The sequence below is a fragment of the Strigops habroptila genome, chromosome 9, assembly GCF_004027225.2.
Source record: "Strigops habroptila isolate Jane chromosome 9, bStrHab1.2.pri, whole genome shotgun sequence".
Taxonomy (NCBI): Eukaryota; Metazoa; Chordata; class Aves; order Psittaciformes; family Psittacidae; genus Strigops; species Strigops habroptila.
The window spans coordinates 25,446,824-25,464,674 of record NC_044285.2 but is presented as its reverse complement, the minus strand read 5'-3'; the positions used below and the strand labels follow the sequence as shown (position 1 = coordinate 25,464,674).

Below are 17,851 nucleotides of genomic sequence, written 5' to 3'. Positions count from 1 at the left end.
GCAAGACTCATAACTCAGCTGACAGTACCTTGTCTATTAAATCCACCGCATGAAAAGACCTCAGAATTGACATTCTAAGAATTTTTTAAGGTGGTCTGAAAGCAAATCTTTGCAAAAAGCGAGTTAATCAAAGAATTTTGTGTCTCGCCATTACCCCAAATGCGATTCTGAGCAGAAGCTATTCAGGGATCCTACCAAAGCAGAAGGTGGTTAAGAAAAATAACAATGCCTTTAAAAAAATATCCATTACAAAACCAGTGAGATTTCAATCTGCTAGAATGAAAGCAATGCATGGCAAAATATAATGGATTCCTTCAGAATCTCAGTAATAAAAATAAGGAATTCTGTTCATGTTGTATGTACTTGGAAGACAAATTAAAGCTCATCAGAGGTTAGTCACAAACTGAAGTGCTTTTCCATCTAGTCTCTTTTCACAGCTTAAAAAATAATAAAAGAAAATAAGCCAGCATCTTGACCTTTTTCTTTACTTCTAACACTAGAAATGTGCCCTGTCAGTGTCTGAGACATCATTCTTGCCTAGGAAGACTTGCTCCTAGCCAAAAGCACACTGATCACTGCTATAGCTCTAAATAAAAGCACAACCAGATGGAACAGTGAAGCCACACCACAGAGACCAGTGGACTCACAGTGGGCCAGGCTGATGTCATGGTCAGGATAAGCTCTTTCACGTCTTCATCCACCACTTGCAGCTTAAACCACCTAGGACGGAAGTGTTTCTTCAGCCGATAATTACTGCGTGCAGTAATTACTTACGTGCAGAGAAACTGGGGGTGAATATTCAAGGACAGAACAACGAGTGGCACATCTGATAAAACCCAAATGTTATGTATTTTTTTTTCCTTTTCCTCAGAAATGACACTAGATCTCTTCACTCAAGAAAATAGTTCCTCTATCCAGCTTTGGACCTGTCTGCAAAGACATTCTGCTACAGCTTCAATAAGGTGCCTAAAGATCCTGCTTTAAGGTCTGAAAAGCATTTTTAAAACAGCAATAGAGTAATTTGCATTTATACAGTACCTCCCTGGCTGAGAAGTGTTTTCAAGGGCTTCTGAGTAGCTGCACACAGCCCTGAGAAGCAGCAACACAGGATAAGCCATATTTTATGGAGAAGGCAAGCAACACTGAAGAAGACTGACAGATTTGCCCAAGATCAGGCAGGATGTTGACAGAAGTAAATAACCCTCCTTGGTGGTTCTCCCATGGGGACAGGCACACACACACAGAGACACTGCAACCACATGACCATTCTCTTCCCGAAAATCTTCCCTTCCATCTCCTCTTGCATTCTGCACAGGGCGCCGCATTACATAAGCTTGCTTGCGAGGAGGTGCACCCGACACAAAACTTACATCTGACCAGCAGGAAGATGAAATATTTTTCATTATACAGTGGAAAACTTAAGAAGAAGCAATCAAACGGGCTGGAAGTTCAAAGCAACATTGCTCCCGTGCAGCAGCAGCAAGACTTCATACATGACAGTTCACCCATGTTACCTAGGGCATGTGGGATTTAATGGAAGACTCGCACATTACCATATTCATAACCGTGACTAACAAATCTGTTGTCGGTGCCACCAAAAATATCACACAAAGCAGAATGTTTTTGTACCAGAGACCACTGAAGTCACGGTTCCATAGTAAACAAATGAACTTACGGAGAGTCTTGAGGATCAGCCCTGACTTTCCTTTGTAGGCTGCAGAATTTGATAAACTATAAACTGCCAGATGCTCGGTAGTCTGTGGACTGAAGGGACGATAAATGAGGCATTTCTTGTGTGAGCACCACAGCAGAGAACACCCTTTGCGGTATCACTGTTACCTTTCCCATCCTGAGGGCTCCCGGGTCAGCGAGAGGACTCACAACCAGGTCAAAGGATGCCGTAATTAACAATTTACATCTCTAGCTAAGCCGTACGCGGGAGGATGCAGGTGGCTGACACGGGGCGCGCTGTCATTTAGCGCAAGGGCAGGGAAAATTCATCTCCGTCTCTCGGGGTGCAGAGTCCCGGCGGGGCCGGCAACTCCTCACCGCCCGCCCCGGCCCCGCGGCCCCGACAACTTCAGCAGGAGAAACCCCCCGGGCCGGGGCAAGCGGGAGCCGGTGACCGCGGTGAAGTCAAGGAGCGGCCCCGCCACACGCGGCTGGTGCGCGGGGAGAGGGGACGAAGGGCCCGCGGCGCCAAGTTCGGTCAGTGCCCTGAGGTACGCGCCGCTCCCCGCCCGGCCCCGCCGCCGCGGCCCGCTCCCCGCGCAAGGTGCGCGCCCGCCGCGGCCCCGCTCACCTCCGCGCCGCTCCGTCAGGCTCTACATGCCGGGGTGCCCGCGGGCCCGGGCCGCCGGGCCGTGCCGCTCATTTGTAATCCGCTCCTTGCCGAGCGCCGCGGGGGGCGGGAGCCCCCATGCCGCCCCGCCCGCGCTGCCCAGCCCGACCGCCCGAGGCGGGCGCGCTACGCCGCTGCCGGCGGCGCGGAGCCGCGGGGCCGGTGACAGGCAGGGCAGGGCGGGCGCGGCATCCCGCTCCTCGCCCCGGTAGCGGGCGGGCGCCGGGTCCCGGCCGTACTCCCGGCAGCCGCCGCCTCCTGCGACCGCCCCTCGGCGGCAGCGGGGCCCGAACCGGAGCGGAGCGTCGCGGGCAGGGACGCGCAGCGCCCCTCGCACTCCCTTCACAGGCACACGCCGCCCCTCGCACACACGCGGGTACACCCGCCCCTCGCACACACACACGGGTACACCCGCCCCTCACACACACACACACACGTACTGCCTCCTCTCCCTCACTGTCACATGCATACACCATGCCCTCACACACAAACACACTCGATGTGGTCTCCCCTCACACACCTGCACTCACAAATACACAGCGATACAGGCTCCCCTCACACACACCCCTCCAAGTTCAAGCAGCAGCAAGGGGGGACTGAGGGAGCTCACATCCATCTCCCCAAATCACACTCCATCACCCCCCCACACCCCTTCACACACACGCTCACACCCACCCGTCCCCATACCCACTGTCCTGGTGTTGGCTGGGATAGAGTTAATTTTGTTCCTAGTAGCCGGTACAGTGCTGTGGTTTGGATTTCGTATGAGAATCATGTTGATAACACAGCGATGTTTTAGTTGTTGCTGCTCCAAGACAAGGACTTTTCAGTCCCTCATGCCCTGCCAGTGAGGACAGGCACAAGAAACCGGGAGGGAGCAGAGACAGGACAGCGGACCCAAACTATCCAAAGGGATATTCCATACATCAGGCTCTCTATAGAGACTGGGGGCGGTTGACCAGGAGGTTCCAATTGCTGCTCGGGGACAAGCCAATTGTTGGTCACGGTGAGCAATTGTTCTGTGGCTCACTTGGCTTTCTGGGCCTGTGGCGGGGAGGCTGAAGGTGAAGGCTGAGGGGTGCCCCTCCATCCTGGCCGCTCCTGGGCTGGTGAGAGCCGTTGGAGCTCTGCACCCCCGCCTGAGCCCCCAACACGGGACAATTCTAACAGCGTGCCTCAGCTGCATCCAGCCAAATTCCCTTACGGGCTGTTAATACCTGTCAGCCCACTGCTGAGTGGTACCCAGCTCAGTAACCAGCTCTTTCCAGCCACCTGTGGGCTGTGGGTTCGTATCTCCTCATCGTTTCCCAGACACTATGACACATGGGTGTCTAAATCCTTTAGACAACTGAGAAAATCTCATAACTCATTTACTGACAGACTAAATCCAGGGAAATCCAGTTTTTACCTTTTCCCTCGCCAGGAAAACTTCCCTCTGGCCAGCAGGAGGCACTTTTTCTGTCTTTCTCCCCTTTCCCACTGACCCTCCCTTTCCAGGCATCACTGGTTACTACTGGGGCTCTCTCCCCATTCCTACACTCTCAAGCTGACCATAGCATTTTATTTACACCAGAAGAGAGGAGCTCCAGTAGAGGCATTTGTGCCAATCCTGCCTTCTCCATCATGCTGCGACGTTGCCCATGGCCAGACCTATTGTGGGGAAGATTGCACCATCCTGACAGCACCCATGCGGGAGCAGGTTGATTTTCTTACTCTGCTCTCCCATGCTAATCCTCTGTGGTTCTGTCATGGGCACAAAATCCCATCATTAAGGTGTTTTTCCTTTGTAAGCACTCTAATTGTTACAATGAGCCTTTCTTACCGCTTTACACTTGAAACTGAGACTTGACGCTCAAGAGGAGTTTGTAATTGCCCTTATAGACATGTCAAACCCGTGTCCTGCCCTCTTTAATCACCAAAATCGTCACCATTCTCCTCTAAATTTTGCTGTGATATTATTCAAAGATGAATAATACATACTAACGCTCTGAACTTGCTGCACTTCTCTGGCACTTTTCATAAGAAAGCACTTTACTAGCTACAGTCTGTGTACAGGGACCACTTTACCTGTCACAGAGATGCACCCACCTATAAGGTGAAACGCAACAGTGGCTTTAATGGGGCACAAAAGCATTACGCAGCCAGTAATAGGCTCCGCAGCTCCAAGTGCCATTGCCTGCCGGCAGCCATGCTAGGAATGCACAAGCTAAATTGGTCAGAGCATCAGGACAAGCACTTCTTCCCCAGCAAAACAGTACTAGATTCGACTCAATATTTTATCACTGCAAGTGTTTAGCAGCCCTCCTTGTCCTCTGAGGTACCGAGTAGCGCTGAGTAAATGATTCAGAGCAAATCATTTATTCAAAACTTCTGCCCACATTTTGTGTCAGTCCAAGAACACAAAATTATTTTCCTCCTGCTCAGATTCAGTCAACCCATGCTTTAGAGTTTGCCTGGGTTTTAAATCCAAGGACTGGCGTATGTGACACGTTGCTGCAGGGGTTTTGCTGTACCATATATACGTGTATGTGCTGAGTGCGTGAAGTTGGCTTTGTAAATGACATCTATTTGTCCCTGTTCCAGTGGGATGAACTGAATTTACTGCCAGGGAACAGCCTTGAGCCCAAGGAGAGAGTCCCCTTAGTGGCCAAGATTAGGTTCAGATTATGGACAGAAAATAGTTTTAGTGAGAAAGAAAAAAAGAATTTGCAACCATGAAGCAAAAGCCTCACATCATTGTAAAGTGATAACATAGGTCAGGGCTTCTTGAGCTACCCTTTCTGGTTGGTTCAATTAATTCCCTTTTGTATATTCTCTATAGGATTTTTCTTCTGTATTTTACTGCAGACCCTGGCCCTTGGTTCTGCCCAGCCAGGGTGTTTTACAAGGTGACCACAGTCTGGAAGAGCAAAGGGTTGATTTTTGTGCATATAAAAGGGTGCAATGCCACCCAAGGGACAACAGGAAAAGTTGGTGGCACGGCGGCCCTGTGAGCAGAGAAACAGGGCAAGGCTGCAGCGAGGCTGTGGCAGGGTGCTGGGCAGAGCGCAGATTCGCTCAAAAAGCAATGCAAAACACCCACAAAAATCCCATAAATGCAGGCGGTTAAGGAGAGTGTTATTTCTGAAAAGCAATACTAACCCAAACTCCATTTAAAAAGTATATATGTGCATATCCCACTTGGGAAGTCATTCCTCTGGAGCCACCTAAACTAAATTAAAGCATAAGGGATGAGGTTCCTAACTACAGCAAGCTCTGGCAGTGTGTGGTGGTCCCAATGTCAATCAGAATCAGGCCATTGTGCACTGACAACCAATTTTGTCTCACAAAAGCTGTCTGGTGCTAGTAATCTCAAGAACAAAAGCAAGTCAAATGGGCAAGACTGTTTATTTCCCATTTCTCTGTCATAAAGTGAAGCATCTAAGCCCTAAAAACAGAGAGGGGAGCAATTATTCTTGGAAATAAAGCCTCTGGAAAATGCCTTTTATCTCACTGGAAGAATGTGTATTCCTTCATCGTGCAGAAAGGGAGATTTTGCATATTTTAATTAGATCAGTTGAAAAGTTGGGAAAAAGGGAACCTGCTTTGCTGTCAAGCTCCCTAGTGAAGAAAAGTTCTGGAAGTTCAGGAATTTGGAGAGAGCTTTAAATCTCCATGGCTAAAAATAATTCATCCCTTAAGAAAATGCCACAGATTTTTTCTTTTTCTCTCTTTTTATCGCTGCCTTATATGACTTCAGGTCATCAGAACATGGAAATTAAACTGGGAAACTGGAAATCTTTTTTCATTTTAACTTTCTGCACTTCAAAATCTCCTCGCTGTGAACAGGGCAGTGGGTAGTCCCTGCGGGGCTGCCATTTTACTTGTATTTGCAAGAAGTAGTGCAGCTTGATGAAATACAGCTTGACAAGATGTTCGAGGCTACAGCTGGTGATGCAGACATGGGCAGGAGATTTCTGTGCCTTCTCTTCAGTAGTTTTCATTTTTCTCTGGATTACCTTTATTACCATTATTTCAGATTCCATCTTTTTTGCTCCAGTGAACACACACTGAGCAAACACTCCAGGCCAGCTGCTTCACTGGTGCATGGTCAGCACAGTTGGGTTTGTGTTAGTGGCAGAGCACTGATTTACACCAGGGGAACATCAAGTGTTCAAGGCCAGGTTGGATGGGGCTTGGAGCAACCTGGTCTAGTGGAAGATGTGCCTGCCCGTGGCATTTAAGGTCCCTTCCAACCCAAATGATTGTATGAGTCTACAATCAGGCCCCAGGACCTGCTGCTTCCACTAAGCTGTATGGAAAAATGAGTTTAATTTCTGTTGTCACCATATCCCTTCCATCCTGCAATGGATGTGTTAGCCCAAGGGCAGTTTGAATCCGTTTACTTGTTAAGCTAACGGTCCTTTTTTCCCTTTCATAATACATAATTTACGTTGTTGTTTCCTGCTTGCAGACAGACATACTGCCAGTCTGTTTGGCTGCTCACCTCAGAATGGGATATTTTCTGGCAAGGCTGACAATGAGCTCTAGGGCAGGTGAAATGACCAATATTATCCCCTGGAAAGACAGCCTTTAAACAAGTTATTCCCTTCTTCAATTTTACTCCAGTCCTTCGGCATGAAGCAAGCCAGCTTTGAGTCTGTTACATGAGTGCATCATTTCACGTCTGCTGCTACCTGCAGGAGCCGGGAGGAGATAGATGACCGTGAGCAGCAGCCACAGCGCCGTTTAATAGATTGCTGCTCATTAACTTAATGCCATTTGCTCCTTCTGCTCCCAGCAAACACGGCTTGTAATGTATTTGCTGAGCCCTCCTCATGCTCCCCATGCATGTGGCCTGTGCATGCAGTTCTACAGGGCACGCTGGCCCCGGCACGGCTTCCCTGCACCCGCTGGCAGAGCTCATGCACCTGATAGTCTGTTCTCAGAAATGCCCTGGCAATTCTCCCTGCAGACACGGGTGTGGGTTTAGTACATACTTGAATTGCCAGAAAGGAAGCAAAGGTCTTGACCTGGCAATAAATATCATGGGAAGAGTGTGGTGTAACTGCACACAGCCCTGGGGAACTGCAGAGCGCTCAGCAGCCAGGGGCACTCAAGTGTGTGCTGCTATTTGCAGGCATTTGTATGAGACCAAAGCAGTTTAATTTCTATCTATCTGCCCACAATTCACCTCTAATTTTAGCCTTTAGGATGAACACCTCTGAAACTGCCTTTATGCTCTCTTGCTCTGGTTTGAATATCTGTCTTCAAACCTGGTCTTTTCCTTAGTATGCAATTCTTAATTCTTTGAAAAGGAGAGTTTTAAAAATAAAGAATTACTCCTAAGTTAGCCATGGTTTACTTTGTATTAAGTGACTGAAACTATTTTACATTCCATCACTGCCTCATATTATTATTATTATAACTTCTTGTCCTTGGTTCATAAGCTTTCTTTCCCCAGCGCTCTGAGCCACCCTGCATTTCAAGAAAACCACTGAATCTCCAGATAAAACTGGAAACTTACTTACTAAGTCATTTGCCAGCTGGGCAAAAGCAAGTACTGTCAAATGCTTGCTTGAGAGGGCAGTGGGAAGAGTTTGTTGTCAGTAATACCTGTATCAGCTGCAGCGTGTTTCCCTTGGCATCATATTCCCCATCCACAGCCTCATGGTGGGACCCCAGAGGCAAGAAAGGAGTATGAGGATTTGGGGTGAAACTGCTTGCTGTGCCAAGGGAGAGGGTGATCACTTCTGCCCTGGATGGTTTGGGACCAGTGCTTTAGGAGTAGAGGGGCTGTTCGTAAAATCCACATCTGGCTCTGGTTCAGACCCTCAGCACTGTCAAAGCAAAGATATTTTGAAGTGGGTCAGCTACAGGGGGTGGCTCCAACTGGTGCAGATTTGAGAGTTCAGCCAGCTCTCTTCTTCCCAGACAATATCTCAAAATGCCATTGAACCACTTAGCTATATGCTGTACCTGTCCCTATATAAATTAATCTCTAGGGAGCTTACCAGCAAACTGATGCAGCATATCCTTGTCTGTGTTTAATTAGGATTTGCATACTGGGGACATCAAATCCAATGCCCTATCCTTGTCAGGGCTGTGTTCTAGCTGAGTGAGAGAAAAAAGGCAGGAAACCACATTGTGGATGCAAGTGGAATAAATAGCCTGGAGAAAAGGCATCTTCCAATTTCTGCTGGCAATCGGCTTCTGTGCTGAAGCAGGAGGGATTATATCCCTTAGAAAAATATTAACTTCCTCTGATACAGTGGAGAAAACTCTCACTTTACAGATAAATCTCACTATGTGCCATCTTCAGTGCTATTTATCCACGATGCATCTCTCAGACTAATCACAGACAGCAGCTTTTTTGCATGCAGTGTTTTGCTGTTTTGGTCGTTGCACTCTTTGGTTTTACATTCTATTTACATTTGCATGAAAATCATGGACTCAGGAAAATCTACAAATGCACAATATGCACTACATGGTTGATGACTGTCTGTCCTTCTTTCTGAGCATCTGCGTATCACCTCCCCACACTGAATCATACCCATCTTTTCTCTCTCCTCCTCAGTAAGAACATGTGTTTTAATTCAGGACTTTTTCTTTTCATCCTTCAGCCCTCAAGTGTTTCAAACTGAAGCAGGGTAGTGGCTGTCCAGGGTGTACCCCTGGCATTAGTCACCTACAGCCAGACTGATTTCATCTACATGCAGGCTGAGCCTAAGCAAAATATTGATTTCGGTGTTTCTCATTATTTATATTTATGTAACAAAGTTGTTTCTGCTACACATATCCGATTTCTCTTCTGTTTAATGGAAATAAGGTTCTTCACGTGGGGATAATTTTGTTTGGCTTCTAAAACTTGATGCACTGGAGACAATACAAGAGATCAGAAAGTATACAGTGGGATTGAGTTCACCAAATAAGACCTCTGATTTTGAATCGTTCAGACTACAAATTATTCTTTGGGAATAGGAACTGCTCACTTTTCTGTTGCAAATTTTTACAAAAGGAGTCTGTTAAATCATCTTTCTGTGCCTTACACAGTTCTTAATGAGCTCAGAGATGGAGCCACAATGGAGGGGTAATAAGTTGATGATCACTTATATCGGTTTTATCACAAAACTGCCAGTATAATGGGATTTAGTACTGTGTTTGAGGACAAAAAGAACGATTTTTTATGTATCAGCACCTGTCTGCAATTTCAAACCGTGGCATCAACATAGATCCTTTTGTAGGAGCCTTTAAAATGAATTATTTTGCTGTGCAAAGCTCTGCTACCTTGCCCTTAGTATTGCTGTGCATTATCTTTTACTGTCTTCTTTCCTTTTTATCACCCCATTTTTATTTACAATACAGCCCTCAATTTAGTAGTGCTGACACAGTTACATTTGCAGTAATAGCATAATTACCATATATTCATGAATAGGGTGGTTAGGGATAGTAGCTACAAACATGACAGATTCATTTGCATTATTGTCATTAGCATGCTGCACAAATGAGTTTATGTTTGTGAAGTAAGCATTTAATGGGGCTGTATTGCTTCCATAAGAACCCAAGTCTGGAGGAGAACAGCGAGCTGCTACTAACACTGTACCGGTCTGAAACTTCCAAATTGCACTAGGATCATGCTGACAGATGGTATGCAATGCCTTTTTCCAACTCAGCAGAAAATGGAGAAATATAATAAAGAGACTACAGAGATTAGAGTCTTTATCAATGGGACTTGAAAATCTAGTGCACCATATGCTTGGTATAAAAAGAAACATTTATCTGAAAAAATTAAAGCAGAACATAGACTGAATTTATCTGTTATTCTTCGTAGGCCTCGTGGATAGGTTTTGATCCATAATTTTAAGCATAAATGTAATTGCAGTGAGTAATAACTTGATGCCCTGACATCTTCCTTGCTCCCTAGTAGCGAGGGCTTCTTCAGTGCTCTCAGAACCAAACTCTCTGCATGCAAAGGTGATTTTGCCAGCGGGAGATGGGCTGGCACCAGCTGGTGTTCCGAGTCCTTCTTCCCACACCGTTTGGTGGCGTCAGACCTGATCCAAAGCCCACAAGAGCAGAGGGATGCCAGCCAGCAGCCTCCTGACCTTGCAGGCGGTTGGTGGAGAGGCCTTTGGCAAAGGCCCAAAGCTGTATCTTCAAACATTCACAATCAGCGCTGGTGCTTCTGCAAGGGTTGTTATAGCTGCTTTTTATTAAGTGTTCCTTGGTGGCAACAGATGAGGTGTTCAACAGCCTTTGAAGTGCCTTGCGTATTCACACAGTGCTTGAAATCTAGGCTTACAAGTTCTGCTGCTAAATAAACTCCTTTCAGGTAGTATGAAGAGATAGGCATCCTTCCTGATAAAATGCTGATCGCCAGCTCAAGTGTGTGTGAAATGCTGTACCATTGTTAACTGCACGTGTTTCTCTGCACATATTCACAAAGAGAAAAATTGCAGATCTTCAATCACAGAGGTACTTAGGTGCCTGCCTGATTCTCAGCACATGAAAAGTCCCACTGTAGTTATTGCACTTGCTGAAAATCAGGTCATTTACTGAAGTGGATGCCCTACTCTGGATCAGAATTAAGGTCTGAGGGAGCAGGGAAGCTAAAATGTTGCTTTGATTCCCCTTGAAGCCATGAACTATATTTAGCCATGAAATTAAGAGTGGTTGGGAGACTAAGGGCGCAGAAAGTGATGAGTAAGATGGGGTAAGAGACAGATTTCCCAACCTTATTTATGGATTTGCAATACACAAAACTAATGATTTGAAAATGATAGCTTGTAACCATTTTTCCCCTCTTGCCCTACCTGTTAGCTACTTCTTTGGGGTGGACGTTAACCTGAACAAAAGCTCCTTTCAACCACACTCACAATAGAAAAGAGACATTTGTTTGGAATGGGTAGAAAGGCCAGACAGGAGAGATTACAAAAGGGGCAGCAGGTAGCAACACTTCCATAGGAAATGCTCCCAAACTCCCACATCTTGGAGCCTCAGAGCTTCCCAGTTCAAACATGCTGTCTTGGTATTTGAGATACCTCAATGATATTTCCTTTCTTTAATTTTTCCTGCTTCTAGCACCTACAGCATCCTGTAGCAAGGAGTTCCATTGCCAATTCACATGTTCTCTAAAAACCCAATTTTCATGTTTAACTGATTATCTACTTGCTCTCTCCCGGAGTCTTGGTTGACTCCTGCATAGGCAATCCTATGGCCCTGGTTGTTCCTGGATTTAGGATGTGTCAGCAGGATGCACTTGGCAGGGTTACAAAAGTGTTTCACTGGAATAAGACTTGGTCTCTGTGTTCCCAAGCACAAAACCCACTGTTACTCAGCAGTATATTCAAGCTATAAATACACTTTTTTTCACATTAATTCATCCTTATTTACCACGGCAGATAACAGAACTCCAGGCTCAGATTCATGCAGCAACAAAAAAAAAGGAAGAAATTTCTCCCAGATTATAAAGATTTGTCATGTTGTCACTATGTTTATTTTCTCTATCTATTTCTCTCCTTCCTGTGCATTGCTTTACGCTCTGCAGGCCCCTCAGGGAAAGAAAAGAGGGTACTATTTTGAAAAATATAAGTTTTTTTTTATTAAAGGATACAGAATTAATTTGCTTCACAAAGCCTGGGAGCGTATTATTTGACAACTGTACTCTGCTGAACAAACAGAGCACACATGGCTAAATTTATCATGTTCATCACCAGACCCTGGTCTTTTGTTCTTCAGACCATGGAGTCGCTTTTGCAACTAGAGAATGTGAATTTGCTAAAACACATGTAACCACAAAGTTGCTGTTTTTTTCACTAACTCACGCAAGGTTAGAGTAATGATGTAGCTACAGCGTTCATTGAGCTGGGAAGAGCAGAGGAGCACAGCATTGACCACACTGTAGATAAAAGACATTGGAGACTGAACCACCTTAAGTTTACTGTTAAACCCAAACTTAAGCTTAGTAGCAAGGACCTAAACCTAAGAGCAGAGAGATCAGAGGTTGAAAGAGCTACAGTGGTTTTCTCTGAAAAGAAGATTTTTCCCATTTGAAGGATTGGAAATCAGAGGTTCAGAGCCACATCTGGATGGACTCCAGAGCACCACCACTGCTCTCATGCTGGTTGCATCCAGCTGAGGTTATTTTGCATGTTTGATGCTCTCAGAATAGGGCACTGCCTGTCCTTTGAGCAGATATCATTAGCAAGATCGGAAACAAAGCTGAAAACAATTTGCTCCTTGGGATATTTGTGCACCAGAAAATGGGGCACAGAAACCTGTCTGGTGGCTCCGCCCTGGGAAGGTATGCCTGTATGGTGCTGTCCCTGATGGATGCAGCTTCATTGGTCCCAGCTGGGACATCCACTTGATGCACAGTAGTAACATTGCCTGTTATATCTCCTTTTTGCTCTGTGTTTTTGAGTGTGACAAGGAAGAGCCCAAAAATACTCATATAGGCAGAAATGTCACTATGGAAACAAGGAGAGAGTTTAGTGTAGTTTGGCCAGTATTGACACAGCCGCTCTAATAACCCAGAAGATGGTGTGACCCTGTGCGTCTGCAGGAGAGCTCCCTGAGGAGCAACCTCACGTTGCAGTGAGGTTGGTAAAACCAAACAGCACAGTGCTTCTTTCAAAAGCCTTGGGTATCTGTGCCAGGAAATCCAAATCCTTAAAGCTGCTAAAATATATATGCAAAATATATATGGGCCTAACAGACATTATCAACTTTTCCCTATTCTCACAGTGCCTTCGCATGTCTAAAGGACTTTGGGATAACAGAGACAGGATGAGACTTGAGCAAGTCAGACGTTTGCAGAGTGAAGACACTATGTTTTGCCTGTCCCAGCCTTTCTAAGGGATCAGACGTGCGTTTCTTCGGTGGTGTGTATTTACACATTTAAATTACATTATGTTTATATGCACACAGTAGCTAAGGTCTGTTTGCTGCAGCCCGGGGAGGGCTATGGTCCTGGGCTCAGGATGGAGAGTGTCACACACTACCGGTAAGCACAAAACACACTGTGCTGTAGGACCAGCAGTGACACTCGCCACAGCAAACACATCTCATGTACAGCACAACCAGTTCCATCAACCCAAGTGAAAGTAATGTTATAAAAACAAGTTACGCGGGGAGTGGTCAAAATCCTGCTGCTTATGAGCCCTGGGGAGAGCACACCTCCCCTTCTCCCATCTCTCCGTGGCTTATTTCCCTCATTGCCTCAATCCATGCAGAGATTTTTCGTAAAGATGCTGCTGTAACCATTTTGGCTGCAGATGTGCTCTCTGTGGGGTCTTACTTTGCAGTCACTTGACTGAGAGATGAGCACGAGGAATATGGATTTGAGACTCTTCCTGCAGATTAGCAGGAAGCTTTCCCTGCCAGCACAGACTCTCATACCTCATGTGGTATAAAACCAATTTAAGTTGAAAATACAATTAGAAGCAGTAAGTGTGTAACGTCAGTACTTTAAATACCTTCCAGCCACCTCCGTACCAAGGCAGACACTCAGTGTGGCGTCCAAGTGGATGGTCCCCAAAGGGTGAGTGGGAATAGGCCCTCCAGGACCCCCTTTGGGCAATTTTGGCTAGTTATTCCCGCCCAAGGTGGGAAACATGCACAGGGCTCCCACCACATCCCAGACACCCACAGCTTCAGCCAATTTGCCTGCAGCAAACAAAGTAATTAGTCTGATTAGGATGTTTTTGCTGGTTTTGTTGTTTTCTGGAGCCAATTATTGGTGAAGAAGGAAAAGGCAGTTTTTAACCATCTGTATTTTGGGCAGAACAAACCCTCTCTCTCCCAGAATACCCAAAGGGCTTCATGGCCCCTAGACCTCCCATGAATAACCAGGGCCATCACTGCTGCTGGAGAAGCATTTTCAGTAACGGTGAGAGTTGTAAGGGAGAGCTTCCAGGGATGTGCTCTCACCTTAAGCCTCGAGCAATACTGAACTTGCAGCTCAGACTTTTCACACAAAACTTGCTCCAGTGCTGTCAATCCACCATGCCTTAAACTGCAAGAGAAAGCAAAAACCTTTAATCTCTTCTAGCTCAAATCAAGGTTAACCTACAGGGACAATTCTTCTCACTCATCCTCTCTACACAAAAGCAGCTAAGCTGGTGCACGAATAGGAGCAGAATTTGGGGAAAGGAGCAGAGATATGCACACACATTACCACCCCTGTGCTATCTCTATTTTGCTCACTTAGCATAATTTCTTTAACAATGCATTAGATGATACTTTCCAGTACAACCAGGGATCTGTGACCAAAGGTTAGCATCATTTTGGAAAGACATGATTTCTTAAAAAAAAAAAATGGGTGTAAATAGGATTAACTGACCCATTTAAGCTATCAGCTTTGCTTTTTCATATGTAACTATGCTGTCCTTTACACAACCACCTTTCTTAAAATAGGCAGCTTTAGAGAAAATTAATCCTATAAAGTCAAATGCATCTTGATCCTTTCTGGGCTAGTGTCTCTGATCTCATCCATTTTTTCCATGCCTATGCTGCTCAAAAGCAGAGGAAACAAATCTTCCTGCAAATCACTGCCTTCTTCAGCCTGTGATTTCTATTATCTGATTCATTTAGTTCTGTACATGAAACAAAATGAGGGGAGATGATAATTTTCTTCCCACTGAGGCAAGTTGATATTGGGACTTCTTAGACTCCGGCACTTCTTACTCTTTTGAAGGCTCTGCCATCACTGTAGTACTACTGGAAACACACAGTAAAGCAGAAAAGTGAGCTGGTAAGACCAAGAGCTGTGAACAACGGAGGGAATCTGCCAGGCTCCTCCATGTTAGGAAATGCAAGCATTTTGTCTCAGGCTGCTCTAGTAAACAGAATTTATAATATGTTCCCCCAGAGGGAAAGATGAAATAAGCTCCCGTATATAAGATAATTTCTGTGGGAGGAAGTTGTCTGCATCATTAGTTATATTGCACATGTTCCCGTTTTCTTGCATTGTGCTCTGCTTTCAAGTCTTAAGTCTCAGACAGATTCCCCTTGGAGAACACTGAAATTAAAGACTGAATCAAGAATGAATTAATTCTGTTCACTAATTATAATGCTCGTGTTACCTGGTCCTTGGGAGCAGTGTGAGGAGCAGCTGCTGCTCTGCCGTGGCGAGGTTCTGCTCCCTGCAGCCAGGGAAGAGCTGAATGTTTAAATTTAATGCTTCTTTTGGTCCCCGGCATCTCAGTGAACATGTGAAATGTTTGCTGATGCCAAAGTGGTCCCTGTCCTGGGATAAGCTTGGGCAAACTCCAGGGTCCCGCTGAGCTTTGCCAAGAGGATTTGCTCTCCCAATGTCTCCCATGCTGCAGAGGCAGGAACGCACTGGTGAAGCACCGCCACATAAAATCTAGTTTTCAGCATTATTATGTCTGATTTCAGTCGTGTAAGTAATACTGATCCTGCAGCTCTCCAAGTCCCTTTCCAGGCTGGTGGTAACCTGGTAGGATGCTGGTGTGAGAGAAGAGCTTCAGTGTTTGGTGTGACCCCTTCCCACCCCGGCACACCACAGCAGTGGAAGTTGGTGGCCTTAATTTAAGACCCAAACAGCGCTGTCATAGCTCCACTCCCCCAGTAAATATCATCCTTCACAAGTGAGCTGTTTGCCACCTAACTGGGGAAATTACTCTGAATACCAAATCGCTGTGCTGCTCAGTCACCTCTTTGCTTCTGAGCTATGCAAACAGTTTATTCGTCTTGTCAACTTTTCACTGGTCAAAAGTCCTTGTTGGACACCATGACTTGAAGCATCAAGCTGATGAACTGGGTGGTTGTGGCAGACTGTTTTTCCCATTGGAGTATTGCTTGGCGTCACAGAGTGTGGACCTGGTTTGCAGCCAAGAAGCCAGTGGGAAACTCTGGCACACGGTGTGCCTACAGTGTCCCTTGACACCGGGTGTGCAGGGGAGCACTTTGTAAAAGTGGGTATGACAATAAGAATAGTCCCAAAGCACACCAGTATTATTCCTCACTATACCTGCCTACTCTTAATTCTGGAAGTATTTCTGGTGGGTGTGCTCTCAGTTCACCAACTCCTTCATTCAGCATGGGCTGTCCTGGGCTGGTCCGGTGTTTTCTGCACTGCTTGGAAGGTGCAGCAGGGCAGAAAGAGAAGAGACATCTGTAACTTGAATGCTCCCTGAAAAGAACAAGGTCTTTTGTAGATTTTGTAGATTTTTGTAAGTTTTTATAGATTCTTTTTGTAGATTTTGTAGATTTGTAGGTCTCTTTCTTACCTACAAATCAAGTTGTCTTTGATTTTCCAAGGCGTACTTCTTCCAAAGTGGCACATAAAAGGTCCCCAAACCTTAAAGACTGTATTATGCCCATTGACTTTACAGCACATTGGAAAATAATCCATATTAAACATACATTATTGAAAAAAGTCTCAGAGATCAGTCAGAGCAAATATTTCAGCTCTGGATGTGCTTGTCAGAAGACAAGCAGATACATAGAGCCCCCATTTTCATAAAAGCACACTTTGAATGAGTGCCATCTGTATATTTTTTTAGCTTTTAACGAGAAGTTTCACCTCTTTGAAATTAACTTCACTTTTGACATATAATGATGCAATTGCTCATCACATCTTCAATTCTGCATTAGCTGTTGGAATTCAAGACATTCCCTGCTTCTCTTTGAGTATCTCTTAATAACAAAGTTCAGTTAAAAAAGAACCAGCTTATTTTCATATGCATTTCCCTTGTGTGTGTAAAGCCCACAGCCAGCTCAGAGCTGCCTCCTGATACAAAAGCCCTCAACGATTTGTTATAAACTCTACAATATATTGCTGTCACTTTGTGTTTAACAGCAGGTGCTATCAAAGGACATAAAATATGTCAATGTAACCCCCGGAGGTAATGGGAGAGAAGTGTCTTGGTGGCAGCGCTTTGTGTGCAGCGGGAGAGTGACAAGTGGTGGGTGTTCAGCGCTGGCACGTTCCCCGCTGGCAGGCTCCTTGCCTTGCAGGGTGGAGAGTTACGGTACGACTCATGTGGCATCAGCTCTTTATATATAAACTCCAGATTTAGATCCTCCTTTTCTGGGGGGACATTTTATCAAGGAAAAGGCAGGGCACTACTTCTTGTTTAGCAAATATTTCTGATCTTCTCAAATGGGGAGAAGAGAGGGGAGGGAAAGGAAATCCCTAATGATACAGGACTCATCAGTCATTGTTCACACCTAATCAGCTGGGGACATAAAGGAATCATTATCATATTAGTGCTGTTCCTAGGCTGCAGTGATAAGATGGTGATAGACATTTGGCAGTCAGACCAACCAGTGATTTTTGCTGTGATCTGGAAAACTTTTCCCTGTGTAGTGAACTTGTAACAGGAAAAAAATCCAAATTTAGATTCCATCTCTGAAAGGCACTCTCTGAATTTCACTAGATCTGATATATCCTTGTTCAGCCTAGAGAAAAGAAAGCTCAGGGGAATCTGATCCATATATTTAAGTATCTGAAGGGATGGTATCAAAAGGATGAGGCCAGACTCAGTGCCAGATGATAGGATG

At 45.5% G+C, this 17,851-nt stretch overlaps 1 protein-coding gene across 2 annotated transcripts in view; it reads right to left on the bottom strand.

Moving 5' to 3' along the window:
• Positions 1-2,711, bottom strand: part of TRPC5 (transient receptor potential cation channel subfamily C member 5) — a 97,139-nt gene extending 94,428 nt beyond the window's left edge. For both annotated transcript variants that reach the window (XM_030498209.1, XM_030498210.1), the window contains exon 1: positions 2,303-2,711. The gene's annotated coding sequence lies outside the window, so the exon portion shown is untranslated. The remainder of the gene's footprint in view (positions 1-2,302) is intronic.
• Between the last annotated feature and the right edge of the window lie 15,140 nt (positions 2,712-17,851).